Source organism: Rhea americana, unplaced genomic scaffold, assembly GCF_003343005.1.
Source record: "Rhea americana isolate MKP2758 unplaced genomic scaffold, rheAme1 scaffold_19, whole genome shotgun sequence".
NCBI lineage: Eukaryota > Metazoa > Chordata > Aves > Rheiformes > Rheidae > Rhea > Rhea americana.
Window position 1 is genome coordinate 6,623,522 of NW_028186038.1, and position 19,878 is coordinate 6,643,399.

At 37.8% G+C, this 19,878-nt stretch overlaps 1 long non-coding RNA gene and 1 other non-coding gene across 2 annotated transcripts in view; both read right to left on the reverse strand.

Moving 5' to 3' along the window:
- Window positions 1–618: 618 nt before the first annotated feature.
- LOC146597258 (uncharacterized) overlaps window positions 619–19,878 on the reverse strand; it is a 23,675-nt gene continuing 4,415 nt past the window's right edge. Inside the window, exons 2-4 of the long non-coding RNA XR_014895542.1 lie at window positions 11,695–11,766; window positions 2,664–2,738; window positions 619–763 (exon numbers count right to left, since the gene is read on the reverse strand). This is a non-coding gene — a long non-coding RNA (uncharacterized LOC146597258). The remainder of the gene's footprint in view (window positions 764–2,663; window positions 2,739–11,694; window positions 11,767–19,878) is intronic.
- On the reverse strand, window positions 10,954–11,023 carry TRNAI-UAU (transfer RNA isoleucine (anticodon UAU)). Its single transcript has one exon. It is a non-coding gene; the product is annotated as a tRNA-Ile (tRNA).

Consider the following 19,878-nt stretch of genomic DNA (forward strand, 5'->3'; position numbering starts at 1 on the left):
GAGGGGCCGCCTCGCCCCCTGTGCGGGGCCGCCAGCCCGCGCGGCCGCGGCCCCGCAGCGCTGCCTGCAGCCACGCTGGTAACACGCACAACAAAGGGCCTGTTTTCCGCGGCCAGGGCAGTATGTCCGCGCACCGGGGCCCACAGGAACTGACTTGGCACCTGCGGCCCCAACCSCGACGGTAGTCGGATGATCAGGCGCCCCAAGACCTGCAGCGCAGAGTCGTGCTTCCTGATAAGGCTGCCTTTAAGGTCACAGAAGCGAGCTGCAGCTCCCTTCGCGTGGCGGCTGCCGCTCCGCATCCTTTCCTGGCTTCTGCACACCAGGCTTCCAAACACCTGGCACAGGTGGTGCAAGTATAAATATTTAAGTATAAATACAAAYGTTTTCCTTCGCAGTAGCCATGAACTGGGTGCTTTTGAATAATTTCACAGTACCTCATCACRCACACATGCAAACACCTCTACAGATACAAATATACATGTATATTCATAAAACRTGCAGCAAATTTAAGACAAATAATGTGCATGCTGCATGCCTATCACAAAGATAGGGCCAGACCCAGATTCCAGAATCTAGATCTAGACTCTTAATTAGAATTTTAATCCCTTAAAAACAAACCAAAAAACAAAAACAAAAACAGAAACCAACTGGCAACCAGTGTGAGTTTTGGCTACAAACATCAAAATTTACTCCCGAATTACATTTTTAAAATTATCCCAAAGTGCACGCTCAAGTTTTCCCTTTTGTTGTCTTTCYTCCTCTGAAAGTAAAGCATGAGAATAGCCAAGCTGACACATCATAAGGTAACATACACTTGCAAGTTTTTCTCATGTGCAGTGAACATTGGTATAATTTTAACGAAAGCCAATTTTGACTTTCATGGATTCTTTAACAACAGAGGAAAAAAATAAGGAAGACTTCTTAACTGAAAGTGAAAATGCATCTAAAARGCTGAAAACAAAACCTGCATTATCTTGTCACGAGGCCTTGCTCCTTTCTTGAATGTGTGGTGCTGCAACTGAATTGSTTATAACCCAATTTCACTGTAATTGTGAAAGGGAGTTGGGGTTAAAATGATTTATAAWTTCTTTTTGCCAAAATACAGAATGATAAGCACTTAATTTTTTATTTAACAATATTTTATAGGCTCAAGTATGAAAAAGGAAAATATGAATCCCTACTCCTCTGGCCATTTAATAAAGAAAAAAATACCATCAATGGAATGTTTAAAGTATGCCATCTTCACTTTTTGCCAAGTTTATTTCAGCATATTATGTAATAAGGAACGAATGTATGAAACCKACAAAAACTTACCATGTTAGCTTCATCAAAAAGAGTGTTACAAAGAAATTTCAGACTTGACTAACACTGTAGTAATTACAATACTTCCATTAGAAAGTTACTTTACTTGTGCTTTAGAAAAGTAATGCATGTAACTAAACATGTTTACATGAAGAAATACAAATAAGTAATAGTCTCAATATATTGTCTTGCAATGGCAGAACTAGTTTGTCTTAACTTGCTGTACTATAGGTCTCTAAAATTGGTTTGTTTTCTACTCTTTCATACTTCCACAAAATGTACCTTTGCACAGAAAAATAAAGTGGAAGTTTTCAGTCCCAGAGTCAAAACTGAAAACTGAGTTTTAATATAATCACTGTCTCCAGCAAGTCCCTTCACCTCCTCATCTCTCCCTCCTCCATTCTACCATATAAAACTACAACTTTGTTAAATGACAGGGGTATTGTGAAAATGCAACCAAATTAAAGTCTGAAAATGGAGGGACAAAAATTATTGCATGTTACATTTTGTGTGTTTCTACTTCTTAAAYAGTATTTGTTTCAGGACAAATTTGCTTGGACTAAAATCTTAAGCTTCTGTGCTGTTAATAAGGTTTTGCTTAGCCATGCTGGAGAAGCTCCAGTTGTGTCTCGTGGCGTGACTGCAGCTTGTGCAGACATACCTGGGTTAGTTTTAAATAGCTGTCTCCAGGACTGCTAGCAGAGAGCTCAGATCTGCCAGAGGATCTCAGTAGACAAACAGGTGTTTTGTGGTATATCAGTAGGTAAATAAGCTAGTTTAAAACCATCTCAGGTATGTCTAGGGTATCATACCCTCAGTTCTAGCACTCCCACTTAATCCCATCACTATTTTCTTTTCGATGTAACCTGAAGGAGGGCAGAGAGCAGCACAGGACTAAAATGCCTTTCCATTTCACTAGGTCCTGTGGCTGCACTATGCTATGTTAAGCTTTTTGTCACAATTCCTGTTTCTTAGGGCTCTTCCACATTGAGAACACACACACAAGGTAAATAATCTAAAGACATTAAATCAGTGGGTCCACTGTATTTAACAACTTGCAGATAGTCTCAAGACAAGATAAGGCAGCCTGAAATCACAGATCATATCACATTCTTACAAATAAGCTAACRAAGTATTGCCTACATAAAACCACTGTCAGACAGACTTACAACTAGGAGAAAACAGTCTTCTAGCTCTTTACATGGAAAGAGTTAAACAACAATACATTAAATAATATAAAACTTCTTCCCACCCTATCTCTATTATCCTGTGTTTGTAGGCTAATTTCCTAACTCATTTTACACCTGCACTAGAACATCCATAACAGTGTTTAATGGGATTTAAGCTATGGCACATACCTCACATCTTCAGTTTATTCATCTCAGCACTCCTGGGTGCCTTCTGGTATGCAGATCTTTACTGAGCCAAAGCCACTGAAAYGTAAGTAATTTCTTTTGTAATTTCAGTGAGCTTCAACTCTAAACCTCTATGTCCTTTTCCCAGCCATGCCYCCCAGGAACTATCAACACTGGGCTCTGAGATGCACAATCTTTTGTAACTAGTCATTTTACCAAGGAATGAGAATGACATGGCTAAAACATTCACTTATCTTATTTACTCTGAGGCAAAAACTCAGGCAAGTGTTTCCTGTTAATATCCTAACAGCTAAAAAATTTTATGAAATCCAGATCTGAGAAAAAAAAATAACATCACTTGAGACTCAATAACAGTGAGTGAAAATAATGCAAATGTCTTGTAAGTTCACAAGGAGGATTTTTGTGATATATTTTCAGTTTCCCATAATGAAAGGTTTCTGTAAAACCAAGAATAATTTACTCTTTATTAAGAGTAAATGTGACAAAAAGAGCCAAGTGTCAAGACCTATAAATATCTCCCCTGCAGAAATTTTTGTTTCAAAAATCACAAATTCAAGCCAGTGAGTCCAAGAATATTGAACGGACATGAAGATACTAAAATGAAGTTGTGCTGAAAAATGCTGTTATTAGTTKTAAATCTACTGTACCATTTTTGAGTTTTCAAAACATATCATCAGTGAGAAAAGATTATCTGACAGTTTTATACTTTTATTACAGTCAGACCAACAACAATGGCGTAAACTTACATAACTCACACTTCAAAATGATACCACTGCTCCATGCCTCAATTCTTCCTCACAGTCTTTCCAGTTTACTTGCGTTATTTCATACACTTGCTAGAAATTCAGAAAACYTCATCCTCAAACTATCACCTTCTCAGACTAACTGAGCAACACTGACCACCAAAGAAAAAAYGATGAGACTGTGACAGGAGTGTATATACAGTTTGGTAGCTTTATAGAAAGCATATGTGGCACTTAAATGTTTCAGGAATGCTAAGAAAGTTGATCGGTTAGAGCAACTTACATTTTTACAAGCAGAAAATCAGAACATTAATAAAAATGAAATCTCTTCCCCATATTCCATAAATACTGGTTTAAGGCAAGTAAGTCTATCCATAGAATTACAATGTGAAAAGCTTTAACGGTCACTGAAAAATTCTCAAGATATGAATAATTTAATTGGTCACCACCAACTTTTAGAATATGTTGATTACATGCATGCTATCAAAGAAACAAAAATACAGTCCAAAGAATAGGACTGTAAGTGACTTAAGGTCAGTGAAGCTGAAGCCACGTATATTGTTAAATGACAAGAGCTTGCATAAACTTACCTAGCCATCAATAACTACAGATGTGAATAGTCTTTTTAATTATTAAAAGGTTTTATTGCTATATACAGTCTGAGGGAGGAAATAAAGTTATTGAATCAAACGTAAATAACTTCTAATCTGTACAGTATGCGTAGCTCCAAAGAACTGCCAAGACAGACAGTATTTTATACATAGACAAGATCATGAGCTACTGCTTCCTACGGTCAGGAATCCTGAACATTTACTGAGGGGAAAAATACAACTAATTATGCCAGAAAATAAAACATTGAGTTGAATTTTTGGGAACAGTAAGGGAAAAAGTGTGGAAAAGAAGATCTAATTAGGAGGCCTGAAAAGCAGAACTTTGTGCTGAAATCCTAGTAGCTTTGATAGRGCATGAAATCAGAATGAAAAGAGACCCACAACCACCATAAGCAACTCCTGAAAGTCTGTTCTTACAGCACTTAATCAAGGCAAGGAAGGAGAAGATGCAGAGATAATACAAGTCAAGACCTAAAAGCCTTAAGTGACATATCAGTGATGGAGGGAAAAAATACATGTATGTATCTTTTTACAGAAAGAGCTGACAGCAAATGACCAGAGCAGACTCAATAGCCTGGACAGAAGTCACTGAAGTACTATTTTTGCTGCGCTGGGGATAGAGCAGCGTTTCATATCGCAGATGCTTTGCTGTTAATGTTGTACTACTGGCTCATGATCAAACGCCCCCTCTTGCAACATTATGTCTGCCCTTGGGAAAATACCCTATTGTCTGTTATCACAAACATACCTAATCTCATGTTTGGTCCTTTGACCTGTTAATGGTTAAAGCAGAGGRCATCTTAAAACAAATTTCTCTTTCTGACACAAGCCCACTGTGACCACCTTCAAACAGGAAGGAGAATACACATATTAAACTGTTTCTTTTAGCTTAACTGCCATTGTTTGTCAATGCACCTCTGAGAAAAACCTTGAAAGCTTCTCAGTTAAAACCACTGCTTCACTGAGTACAAGGTCTCCAGAAGACAAACTGCAGATTGACATAAAGTGATCACACATTACATTTCAGTTTATAAACAGAACCACCAGACTRTGTAACAGTATCAGGAGATGATGCAGAAGGACTCTTATGCAAAATTAYTGATAAATCCTGATTTACGTTCCCTGACACAGATATAATAATATTTTTTTAAAAACATAATTCCTTCAGTTCACAGACACCCCATTTTACTTACTGTAGTGCTAACAAYTCTGAAGTGATCTCCGGATTCTAACAGCAGCACATAAACTGAATGTATTTTTTTCAAAAACTCCCTTCAAGAACCTAGTTTGCTGGAACCATCATGATTGAAATACAATAAACAGAAACCATAATTTCAAGAGACATTTTCTCCAAACTTTAACCTCAGATTATTTCTCATCTCCCATATGTAAACTTGGATATAACACAGTTTCACAGGCCCAGACACTAACACAATACAAGGCTATCTCAAAAGGGCAATCCCCTTCTTTTCAGACCTGGCTGTATGTTCCTGTCCTCTCTCTTGCATCATCTTCAGCACATTTACTCTCACGTGGCCAGTTCGAGCAGTTTACTCATCTGATTGATAAAATCTATTATTTTTTGGATATGATTAGTTTTTAGTTGAATCAGCAAACCAGCATGAGTCACTGCAGGGTCACTCGAGTCCTCGAGCTATCATTAGAGGAGGAATGGGAACACAGTCAGCGGCATTTTGTCACTTGCTCGGTTTCGTACCAGGTTAAGGCAATTACCAAACTCTACTTTTCGCAACGCCGCAGAACTTTCTTACATGCAGAAYGTGTGGGGAACCCTTCAAAGGGAGAGGAAGGAGCGCACCGCAGGCAGGTATTTCTGGTGTGCTCTGAAAATCAGGAAGGAGYGTGTCAGTGAAACGTTGTCCCTCCCTCCTCCCCACACAGCATTRCATCTCTGCCATCACTTTACTGATGGATCCATGTATATTAAGAGAGTTGAAATGATCTATGTTATCAGAACACGAGTGATACCCCATAGGATACTACCAGACTGTGCCTTACTGTTTGAAGACAGCTATTTCCAAAGTAGCAAACTACAGTTCTCTCAATTAAGGGGCAATCAATTGGTATTTAACAAATTTGAAAGCTTTCGGATAAAAATGTTTGCTAAAGCCAAGTGCAAAACAATAACATCCTCTGCAATAAAAATTTAATTTCAGCTGGAACAAGAGCATATACGTGAGTCTAATGAGTTTACGTTCCACACCACCTTTGCAGCAGATTTTCAAAAAAAAAGAAAGAAGAAAAAGAACTGTTCAGACAAGAACTATTCCTAACAGAGACAGGAAATTAGACGCAACTAAAAATTTAGAGATACTCTGAATCTCTCTAAAGCCAAGCCCTTTGAGGAATTAAAATTACACTGCAGACAAATTCTAGGTTGAATAGTATGCTACTTAGTCCAGAGAGAGGCCAGTGAGACCCTTTCTCATTACAAGCCTTGGCATTTTGGAAGCCACAGATCAATGTGGCCGTGTGTTCAAATTTCAAAAATACACCTTGACACTCTACTTYATAGTTGTTTTAAAACCAATTTTAATTATGAGTCTGTGACATTAAGTTAGAGTGCACCCAAAAGATATTTACAAAACCAGATCTGGAGCTAGGCATTTCATTACAATTAAAATAGCAAGATCAGTGGAAAAAAAAAAATTGTAGTTACTAGAAATGTCTTGTAAAATCAGCTAGAGTRATCCTGCTACCCCACACAAAACAGAAACTGCAGACAGAACAAAAAATCATTTAACTGATATTTATCTTCTAGCTAGAAACAAGTACTTGGAAAGAGGAGATAACCAGACAAAAGAAGGAAAAGTAACAGAGGCAAACAATTTTTTAAAACTGATTTGGTTCTTGAGGATCCAGGATCAGTATGTTTTACAAAGCAAATCTGTCAATTCCACAGAGGAAGAGAGAGCAAGTGAGAAAGAGCCAGACTGATAAATCTCAGAACTACTTAACACAAGGTGGATATGTTTTTGATTAACAAAGTGGACTACTGTATTTCCATTTTCTTACTTGGTACTGTATTGCAAAAAAAAAAAAGGGGGGGGAGGGAAGTGGAATGCCTTTTGCTTAACTGCTTAACTTACATTACCTCTGGATGCATCTGAAAAAGAGCAGCATGGGCAATAATCAAAAACTGCTAATTGCTCTTCTGTATAGACCAAACTTAAGAATAAAATATTCTGTTTACTGCACATACAGAGTTACAGGTTACAGTGTTTTAGAGCACTGCAAAACAGATGTCAAGGGAAACAGCCTCACCTACTGGTTTGAGGAGATACAGTGATGTCTTCATTGTTCAATGCTCCCYGGTTGCTTTTGTTACTTTCATCCCCCATAGCTCCTAAAAGAAAATCAACAAGACCTCCCTACCCTCTTTTTTTTTTTTAATATATATATTGCATTATGCTATGTAGCAGCAGCAAAAAGTTGCACACACACACACACTCTCATAATTGGAGAGCTTCTTAGATAATTAAAGGAAGAAGCTCTGAATCTTTTTTTTTTTWAATCTCCAGTTCATTATTAAAGACAGACATATCTAAAGGTAAGATTACCATTTCGTTCTGCTTTAAGCTTTATAAAGTTTTAGTAAAATTACAGATGTTCCTAATCAGATATTCCATAGTACTATTTACATCAGACTGAAGTTTTTGACGGAGTTTCTTTTTAATCTTTTTGTGGAAAAAGCTTAATTTCAAAAAATTCTGGAAAATATGACAATTGAAAAATGTTATTTTATTACTTTAAAACTTATGCTGCTTTATTAAGAAGTATTAGTATATCACTGTGTTGAAAAAAAAAATCATGGGAAGTTTACTGGGAAATTGTATGAGATAACAGGTGACCCTGAAGTTAAGGATTGTTTTTTGCTGCTTTTTGATCTCCATGAGATTAAAATCTAAACTTCTGCTAATAGACAGGCAACGTCAATGCTGACACTTGCTAATTTCAGAGTGCCTGACTTTGCAGTCTCAGTGTTCTTACAGTATTTAAAAAAAACGCTGCTAATACACTGCTAAAACGTTCCCTTCTCCTTATCGCATCTTACAGATAAACTGCGTACGCACGGCCCTGGTGACCCTGGAGCGGGCCTCGCGCCGTAACCAGGCTCGGCCCCACGGCAGCGATCGCCAGGTGAGTCGGGAGCGACGGCGCGGCGCAAGCACGGGAGATTGAGTCAGCAAGGCACGGTCAGGATCCGGCACAGGCGTACGGACAGCTGAGCCCACTCTGCCTCCTCCTGCACGCCGTGCCCTGCCGGTGCTTCCAAGCAAGCGGATATAACCTTTGTCACCGTTACGTGTCCGTCCTGGGCACGGGGTGCTCACACCCACCAAGGCCAGGTGATATGACTCATCATTCATTTTATATTTGYATTTGGTTTTGCCAAAGTTAAGGCTTTAATGACTCTGTCATTATTTTATTATTGTGATCACAGAAAGTATTTTTAAGAATGGAAGTCAGTGGAGGAAGTTACTTAAATTAGCCTGGCTTCATAATTCCATACCCACTTTAAACAGGACTGATCAGGTTTTCTACAGACTGATCTGTTCCAGTTCCCATTCAAAGCAGAAGGTTCTGCATTTACTTGGCAGTTCTGCAAGCCAAGCACTTCTGTTCCAAAGCCTATAACGAGATGTGAGAGCCTGGACGCAGAGTGCCAAAGAGCATTTGCAATGCACAAGAACAGTAAGAGGATGTGTGCTCATTTSTTTACATATAAAGGGAAAATTATGACAAACAAGGAATCGTAAATTTCCTAGTTAGACTCATATCCTACTTTCAACAACATTTTGCTGCAGTATCTACAAACATGATGAAGGCACCTTTATACTCATCATTAGCTCAACTAAATCATAATTTGGGAGTGCATAGACAAAACATGGACAACGAAAMCATTTTGTGTGTTTTGTACACTTTTTGGTACCCTGTATAGTTATAGGGCTGGCACATATAATAYCCTTCCTGAACAACTCAAGATCTCCAAAGGTGTAAAAATGATTTGTTAGAAGATCTTTGTATAGGGCTCATTCACTTTGTATAAGGATCAGGCAAAGTAAAAGGACAAAYTTACATGCACACCTTACCCTCTAAGCTTTTAGTCTTGCCATGTATTCTTTCCAGTTCACAAAGATTTCCCAAGGGCACATTCAAATTCTGCTAGGAAACATATTTCCTGGTCAATTTTATTCTCACTACATCCAAGTTCTTTTCTTTCTGCCTACACATATCATTTTGCCACATTTGGCTCTTTCTCTAGGACATAATTTGCAAGATCAGCAACATCAAGTTTCAGTTAGATATCAAGTAATTCTGCTTATACACCATAATTTCACCGAGATGATAGATCACTGAAGACAATGACAGAGCAAAGAGCAGACTGCAAAAAAGGGAAAAAAAATGAAGGAATAAATAACAAAAATCAGTAATTTTATCTTACTAACACAGGATTTCAAAAGTGATACTTCATTCCATAACCAAAGATGCCTTACCTAATAACTAGTGAGATATAATTATTCTCCTTTCTGTTGGAATATTCTGCTTGGTGTGTTGTACTTGAGAAGGGCAGTGCAGTGTGACTTTGGGGAAGGGGAGGATTGTGAATGCATGTTGTTCATGGCATCTACTATAATTTATTCACTGGCATCTATTTACTTATGTGCGTATCAAAATAATAGTTTGCTTAAAGAAAAAAATAACAAAAACTGAATTCTGTGAAGACTTCCGTCCTTTCCTCTGTGACTGTTGCCATACATTATTGGACAAAGTATTTTCTACATAATTCATTATGTAATAACTTATCAAAATACTGAAATATAAGCTGTGGAAATAAAATTGAAGGWGGTTTCCAAAATCATGCTTAAATGTTACCACATAAGTTACTAATAACACAACAGGTATTTCTCAGGACTTTTACAGAAAATGGCCTAATAAACATGCCTTGGAAGCCAAAGRAAGAGACTATCCATCTGTCTTCCCCATTTTAAGTGACTTTTCTATCAGTAAAACATAGTTATTGGCAGAATGAGCTCATCCAATTTATCCTAACGGTACACCACTGATGAATGAATCACTTTTTGTGAAAGCAATTTAAATGGCAGTTATTCCCAACTCCCAAGAAAACAGAGCTTGCTTTTTTCACAGTTGTTAGGCTGTAGCTCTAGGGACAAAGCCTACTACAGCACAGCACTTAAACCACTCACTATTAATTTTACTGCCCTTTGATTTACTAACTTCTSTTCAAATACTGTTGACAGGAAGGACAGTTTCCTATGAAAGGCAACAATTAGTTGTGGAAAACAGGCTAGTTAATTGCTAAAAGCTAAGACCCCATATAGAGACATAACACTCCTCTGCTCTTTATTRCCATCCTTCCTTTCTCTTCTGGTTAGGATGAAACAAACCTTTCACATCCCTTTGCTCTGTCCATACATCTATTTAGGTCCCCTGTGAGGTATTCACTACACGTAAGTGCAGTCATCCAAGTCTGGTGCTCTTCAAACCAAACGGACAAAATAGTATTTTACTTCGAGTGAAAGCTAATTTGTTTTACATGGCTGCAGTATTGTCTAGGTTATCATCTGAGATCCATATAAAACTGCACACACGCACCCTCTCAAGAAAGAGGCATTGCTGTGTCCTTTCCTTTCTGAGCGCACCAAATCAAGCTCAGATATTTCAACAGGAAGCAGAATTATGCACAAACACCTAAATCTGCAAAAGAAAGCAGAGAAAATAGAAAGGAGACAAGTCCCTTTCTCTGTCCCCACTACAATCACTTCCCAGAAGTGTCTGGGATGCTGAACTTCAGTTCGTATATCACAGAATCAGTAAGGTTGGAAGGGACCTCTGGAGATCATCTAGTCCAACCTCCCAAAGATTTCCTCATGTTGGTTCCACTGGGGCTTGAACCCAGGACCTTCAGCACATAAAGCAGATGYGATAACCACTACACTACTTCCATCCTTCCTGAGAGGTATTTGTCTAATCTGCTCCTAAAAATATTTACTGATGCWAATTCTAGGGAATACATTCTAGTACCTAGCTATCCTTACCTGATGTCTAATTTAAATACACTTTGATGCAATAAACATCCACTTTTTCTCTAGCCAAGCACCCATAGATAAAGAGAAGGGATGATTCCCTACTCCAAATGTTTAGGAGTTTCCTGCCTATGTTTTTAATGTTTTCTCCAATCTACATTACAGAAAGAGAAATAGATACRGCATTGATTTTCAAAACAAGAAGTTCTTAGAAGTGATTTGAAAAAATATTGATAGAAAAGGTGACTTAACTACCATTCCTATAATAACCACATCTTTAAACTCACTCAAAATATACTTTTTGTGTTTAAAGACAAACTTCACAAGATGCTGAAGATATTCACAAGTTCTTTACAAGGCAGCCATGCGCATTTATGCATTAGGAAAAACGTGAAAGGACAGCAAACTTTCATGAGTATAATACTGTTCCTTTACATCATGATGTGTGATATAATGTTAATTACCCTCTCCTGCTATCAGATTTTCAGGCCTATGCTTGCATTACTGACAAAACATCCACTTGATTTCACAAGTATTTTGATTTTAGCAGAAATGCAGRACTAAAATCCTTAGTTCTAACAAAGATTACCTTTACCAAAAGCAATCACTCTTCTGCTGATGATCTCCTAAGGCAGTCATTTCAAATGTGACTTCTAAAGTACTGGAAAATAAGAAAGAAAAGTATTAATGATGAGTCATTCACATGAAAACAAATACATAGGAACCCTGTTATAGAATGAGGAATTTATGGAATAATGTGAAAGAATATTAACATATTGGGTTTTTTTTWWATATATACTGAGAAGTACAAAGATACCAACCATATCATGTAAAAAAATACATAAAATATTATTGTTTCCGTTCCAAAAAGTATACACAAAGACGCTTACAACAGCTCCATAACAAAGCATGAAGGAAAAAAAGTCCTTAAGACTGTTAATTACAAGGAAGAAAAGTTTGCTAGTTTGTTTTATCATTAAAAGTGAACTCTACTTTGTCTTCCTATAAAACAGGAAACCACCTTTAGATTTGGCATGTATGTTTTTCAGCTCCTCCACTGGAGGAGCTCCTCCATTTTTTGGACTGAGAAAAAGGCCAAATAATATATTTTAGGGCTACAAATTCACTGGAAGTTTTAGCTATGTGTAAGAACAGCTGTAGATATAAGCATAAGACTTRGATTCTGCTGCTGAAAATGGGATTCCAGCTTTAATTTACTTAGCTAGGTGTCTGAAGCAATAGAAACGAGATGCAGTTCATCCCAGCCACACGTTAAATAATTAGTTTATGGTCAATGAACCACATGAGGAAATATGTTCCAAGAAGAACAATAACCCAGAACTGCTACCCYCCCCCTCAAAATCCTGAATTAAATAAATCTTTGGAACCACTGAAATAATCATTAAGGGGAAAAAAAAACTACAGTCAAAAATGCAAATATTCTAAGATGTATTAGCAGAAGACATGAAAAAATAGGAGTAAATGTATATGATCTTGTAAGTCAGTGGGCAACTCCTTTCAAAAACACAATTGCTTCTGCCTACTGAAGGCTCTGCTTAGCTAACCAAGTTGATACCAGATCTCATTTCTAAATTATGGATCCTTGCAAAGTGAYAACAGAAGGGATATAATTCTCTTTGTAAAAGTACCTTCCAGTTCATTTAAAAAACTACTTGCAGTTAAGAATACAAAAGGTACATTGAGGTGTAGTGTTACATACTGCAATGCGGTAAGAAAATGAGCGCGCTGTAATAGGATAGAAAAAATGCCTCAGAAAGAGCTGTRGATGAAGCTTTCTCAATTCAGTGCTCGTTACAATCCTGATTTTTACTTTAATTGTTGAAACACAGTGCGCCTTCCAATAAACCAGCACTAACCATTTCACACTGATACAAAAGCTTAGCAAATTTCATGAGAAAAAGATCATTTGAAGTAAGGCGCAGAGAAACCACAGAAAGGAAGACAGGTTGAACAGAGAGCAACAAGAGAATGTCTTATGGACTTGCGCTTTTCTTAGGATTTCTACTCAAACTTAAATAGATATACAGTCTACTCTGGATCACAGCTAAAAAGAAGCCCCTTATCTTCAGGGAAGATCTGTTCTCAGACCTTTTCATTTCAGTTTTTATTCCAYGAAGAGAATTACCACTGTTTCAGACTGCATTTAGAAAAAGAACCAATGCCATAGGCCTGCAGGAGAAAAAAAAARTGTTTATTTTAGAGAATACACCCAGCTTTTCCTGAATATACTGTTATGATARCACAATACAAATACAACTGCGACAGAGCTTAACACAAACTGTTTCATTGTTCTTTTCTGGTGAAATGACTCAGAATAGCTAAGGTTTCAACTTCAATTAAATCTTAAATCAATAGTTTAGAAATTAAAAGGTCCATGAAGCAAACACACAGGACTCAGTTAAGCAGTACAGAGGCTGAAAYTGCTCTATGCATGTAGGCCTGATCCAAAAGGCAACTCAAATTCAAATATTAAACATGACAGTAATTATCATGAATTTTCTCTTAAAGTGCATGGCACGGAATCATTAAAAAAAAAATCTGAGGACTGTCAGAGACATCAGTCAAACATAATTTAGCAAAAAGACTAATGATATAATTCWGTGTTCCATAAATAATGCAGCTCACGATTCTGAATGTTTTTTGTTTAGCCAAACTCCTATCCAGCAACACACCTATGCCCAAATTAAACATTCAGCACTACTGCTAAATTCAAGCATGTATTTAATTAATTACTCTCCTGATCGAGATCTTACCATGCATGCTTCAGAYGCATGAAAAAAAGCTCACAATCCGCATCAAAATACACCATGCCTTCCAGTCCAGGATCTGCCCATTCCAGTGTCTCAGCATGCTAGGACAGAAGCGCCAGATGACCCTGTCCCAGCATATCTGTACCTCTTCCCCCGCCAAACACTAGCAAAACCATTTGTCAAAACCCTCACCTCAGCTAAGCAGCCTTCCACACGYGCTCAGGTGAGACATGCATTAGATAAGCTTCGGTGTATCCAGAAAAACAATACCATATTTTTCAGAAGAAGGGCTCTAGATAAGTGATACGTTATTTTGAGCACTAAATGAGAGGTTATCTCATAACACATGATACAACTCTGTTCTTTTATACTTCTGTAACCTGTGGAATACATTGTTTTCCTGGGAACACACAGTRACCCCAGTTTGCAAAGAGAAGGAAAGGCTAAGGAGCCTGCTCTTGGCATAACCAACTCTGAAGTGACAGAAAGTGTAAATCACTACAGTTTATGTTCTGTCTCATTACTCCTACTTGTGCCTTTATGCAAATCTAACCCTCAAGCTGCACATTTGCAACAGGAAAAAAGAAAACGAGTAACATTGCTTTAATGCTTATGATGCTATATAACTAACGCTATTATATAATGCTTATGACGCTATATAACTAACAGGTAAGGGACTACTGTACAAAGTGCCATCAAATATTCATTTAATAATTACAGTTTATTAAAATAAATTTGCATGAAAGATGATGTGTACTAGAAGCAATGACTAGTACTTTCCTTATCCATATGAAGCATGCAAAACAAAGCTTCACTCTTGCAAATAATGTAAGTTAATTGTAAATATTGGTCAATATATGTATATATTACTAAATAATSGGCCAGTTCATTCCACCCTTAAAGCCCCAGTGGAAGCAAGTGGCTTCCAAACTAGCATACAGAGCAAACTGAAATAAGTTTACTTGCTTGCAGATACAATGAACTTGCTTTGGTGCAGCATCCTYTAACTACCCGGAACTAGTGTAATTATTGGGCTAAGTCTTCAGACAGTAGTTTAAGTAGTATTTTCTGGTAAAAATCAACCTCTCTCTTCTGTTTTCTTGTTTGCTTACTCATTCTTCCTTCAGGCAGTAGACAACCCTGCAAATGGATACATGGAGTAACACTTCACATCAGTAGTCTAAGGCCAAAATCATTAGTGTGAGTTCAGTGAGTAAAGATGAGTAACATAAGGACAGTTTGCAGGACCGTCTTTATATAAAGCATTTATATAAATGTTTTTTTCTTTCAGAAAAGATTTGTTCTCTTTCATAGATGAACTTGCACACTGGACATACCTCCAGAATTACAAGCTTATTTTTCTAAGCCATATATTTATTTAGTGTTAACAGTTTGTTTGAAAAATTATCGAACCATTTTGTGATGTAACTTTTCTTCTTCCTACCAAAGCATGTCAAAATTACTTTAATCAGGATATCTTTTAGAAGCTCTGTGACTCAGGACTGGCTTGCTATTTAATTTAACTGAATAGTCTTTTCTCTTACAGTTTTTTTTTTTTWTTTTTAAACGAYCTCTGTGGAGAACAACTGACACCACAGAGCTTTTCCTGCTAATGAGGTTGTGCGAAAATTACTGTCAGTAATCTGGGGGTCAGATTACTGTCAGTAATTTAGTCTAGTGATAAGACCAAGTTTATCACAAATCCCCAGGTAACTTGCATTCTCAATGTTTCCTGACACTATTTTTTAATAGAARCTTATTCAGTCATAGGGTCTGCAAACATGAGAGGCAGCTGAATTTCACAGAAGTGTGAAGTTACTCCACCAACCAAATGAAGGATTCTTTCAGGAAAATCCATTTTAATTAAAATACATTGCTTCTCTCAGAAAATACCAAACTTACAAGGTGAACTGGCAGTTTACTTCTCAATGAAAATTGTACATAGCTTTATACTGCAAGACATTCAGTTGTTATTACTGAAATAAATTCAGTCACCAGCAAGAAGACAGTGAAAACAGGTGGGCCTATCACTCTTACAGCATAAAAACTTATCAACAGCAAGTCTGGTGCCACGAGAAAAAACATAAATCATAAAAAGCAAACATGGCGATTGTAAAAAGTACCAACTCAAAAACCTGATTTTTTTTCACCCGTATGTGGGTAGATAGACGGAATATGCAGCAGCTCTAGCCTGCAGGAACCTCACAAAGCCAGACATCATTGCAATGACAAAGCCAATAAATATGCCARTATCTGTAAACAGAAGAGTCCCCCACACACACCCTTTTCTCTGGTGGGGAATGAGGAAAGGAAGCTAGTGCTAAGGTGCAGCAAAACAATGCAGACACACGCTCCTGCAAAACCACCAGCTCGTTTCACAAACTCTCTCTAAACAGCTAAGAGGCAGGGGCAGGTTTCAGCCACTACCAGTACGGACGAGGATTAAACATCGAATCTGGAAAAGGAGGGGTCCCTCACACCCTTGAGATGCCTTCTTCCCCAATACTCTTTAGACCCCAGTGACCAGTTAAAAGAAAACAGTTTACGCTGAAACCTGAAAGGCTCAATTTTTTCAATTCTTGAGATAAAAAAAACAGGTTGAACAAGCTTTACAGTATAAAGTACATAAGAGGCCATACTGAAAGGCTCTTTCATCTTGCAGATAAATGAGTAAGGATTTCAATACCTAGACGCAAAATTTCAAAATATGCCTTATTTCCCATTTGAATGTATCTAATGCTGGAAGTGACAGACAACTGGAACAAGCACTGCAAGCGCAGACAGTACTCCTGCCTCTTGAAGCTTTCAAATCAAAACTAATCTCTCTGTAAAACACTTGTTAACTGCGAGCAATGTGAACTGGAGCAGGCAAGGAGGAGGAGGAATACAGGAACTGCAGYACACGAGCGGTCAGGCTACACAAGCTGCTGAGACCATTTGGATTTTACAGCTCACAACAAAGACAAAAGGCTCTTTAGCTATCTTCACACCAAGGTGATTTTTTGGAGAAACAGACTAGCATATGCTTTCTTCTCTATAAATGTTTCTTCCTGCAGCTCTACTTATCCAACAGTTAATTCTTCCTCATATAAACAGGCATGAGTATAAACAAATACACCTTTCCTCAATATATTTCTACTGCTTCAACAAGGCTGGCATGCAGTAAGTCTTCCTACAGAATCCTAACCATTCTTTTCTAAATAACCATGACTGATCAGAAGTGCACAGTATCATTTTAAATGCAATCATTTTTGCATCCTGCCATTAGAAGAAACTATCCAAACTCTCGTCACCTTTTATTGAATATAGAAACTTATCATTAATATTTTTTTTTTTTTTACGTATTTCCTCCAAGTAACAGCTTCCCTAGTATGCTATTAAGCACTTTATTCTGCCAGAAATGCCTGTGTACTGCTAGTAGGTCCTTCACATTTTTTAAAGCAATAGAAAGTAATCTTGAATGCCCAGGCACAGTTCAGTGTTTTTACTTGCAGCCTCTTCCACCAGTCTGTAGAAGCTGAGCTCACTGCTTGTAGTGTATGAAAATGAACTTGAAATGACAAAAATGTCACTCTTAATGATTAACTAGTATCACCCTTGCAAAGAGACAAGATAGCATATAAAGTATGAAATATCCTATTGAATAAAGTGGGATTAACAAATAAGAGGCAAACAGAATACACCATGACTGGATTCACCCAGGCTCTTCTCTACTCACAGAATAGACAGCAGGCAAGAAAAGAACGTTAGAAAGATCTGCCGTATCCTACATCTTGCCCATATGTCAAACCACATCCAGTGTATGGAAACCATACTCAGTGTCTTAACTCAACTTTAACTTCTTTAGAAGTTTACTGCTATGTAGAATCCATAGCTAAACTAAAAACCTCCTACTATGTCCTTTCAGACAGAGTACGTTAATACAATATGCAGTAAGACTAATCATCCTTCAGATAAAATTCAACCAAAAAGGGCACCTCCMTTAGCAGATTTAGAACTTAGTATTTCACAGCAGTATTAAGGAAACAAACATTCAATTTAGGTAATTCTGTCAGAGAAAATGTGGGTATTACAATCTTCCCAAGAAAGCAAAACTTTATAGTTTAATTTWAAAATCAGAATGCAGAAATAACTATCATACCCTTCAGAACTGGCTTTCACTTTTGTGTAATAAAAAGTTAATTTGCCATTATCTTACAAGACCTTAGTTAAAATAAACCTAAAAAGCCTTTTTGGAATGCTAGAATAAAAACACAGAACCAGTTCTACAAAGTTTTGATTACTAAAAATTCTACCACTATCCATTTTGTTCTGATTAAGCAAGTATTTCTAGACAGCCTCTGAAAGAACTAACCAAACAGCAGTTAATAAGTCATAGCTTTGCCTAACACACACACACGAAAGTTAACTAGTCACGTTAACCAGAGTWCCACCATTTCTAGTTTGCCAGACTTGCCCCTTCGCTATATGCTTTACCGTGTTGTAGACCCTGTTGTCAGATCTTTACTGACGTACTAACAATAGACAAAGCTCTCTTCCATCAAGCGTTCCACTCCAATCACGTACCACATGGCTAAAAACATGGATGGTAGACACTATACAATCTTCTACAGCTTCATGAAAATCCACAGCTTCCAACTTGAAACAGGAATCCACAATGCCTGTTAACTCACTCTTTTAGTAAAATATAAACACCAAGATTCTCCACATAAACTAGCAACATAGTTTTATTATTACATCAATGCTCCTGTATCTGATAATTTGATACATTTATTAAACGTGTATCCAGCTGCTGCAGGTATTAGAGAAGGTGACAAAAGAGAAAGGAAAATATGTTTTCCTATCTTCTAGGAAAAAGGGGGGGGGGCACAAGATAGATGAGACTTTGGATTGTTTACCTCTAGCTTCCTCCATGGTTTTAAGTTGAAGTCATAAATACAACCTCAATTTTCCAATGAGCTCAAAGCATTTTTTACAGTAGGTCAAATGTCAGAAGAGTTCTTTAGTTTCTATTCACTTTGATACATCACACATTAAAAAARTCACACACACACAGTTCCTCCTATTCAGACATGTTGCTAACAAGCTTTACTGAAACTAAGGATGCTGTGTTGATTTTAAATAAAGACAAATGCTCAATACTTCACCTTTCTAAAGAATACAGTCTGTGATGATTAGAAAAACCTGGTGTAAGCTTTGACAACAACGTAAAAAAGTTTGAAAAAATGAATCAAAAGCAGAAAAAGTTTGAGCAAGTTTTTATTGTTCTGCTCCAGTAACAAAAAATTCTTTTCCTCGAAATGCTGGGACATGATGCAATCCAGCTCTGAAATAAATGCAGGCTTTAGAAGAGGAGGAGGAGAAGGAGTTATTTTGTGATTTGTGCCTTGCAGCCAAACTTGAACAACCCTGAGAAGAGGCTGTGCAGACAAGTCCCTGGGAAGAYTTAGTAACTGCAGCATGTTAAGATCTGTCCTCCCCGCAACTTCTTTTTGAGTTACTGCTCTGTGRACGGAGGAATTCTGGAGCAAGGGTTCATCTTGACTAAAATCCATCATAAAGGGTGCTACAGTTTTGCTTTYTATTACAAGTAGCCAAAACTTCTTTGAAAAATATAAACGTGTAAAAGAATCAGTCGACTGTACAGTGCATTTACAGTACACGATCCAGAAAGTGACATACCRTTTAAAGAACTGCTTCATACAGGAGCCCTTGGCCACAGAACTTGGCGGTACCACTACAACTTTAATGGCTAYAGAGTGAAAAATCAACATCTAAGTTCATCTTGAAATCGGAGTACATACATCATCGTACAGGGAACAGCGATTTTTAGCTAGAAAGTGTCATCACGGCGCAGCTCGCGGAAGGGCTGGACCCGCCGAGTCTCCACGCGCCCTTGCAGCCGCCCCTGCGCTCCAGGGCTTTGGCCGCGGCCGCGCGGGCCTCCTGCCGGCGCTCCCGGAAGCGCCGCAGCTGCTCCTCGCCGCCGCCGCGCAGGAGCC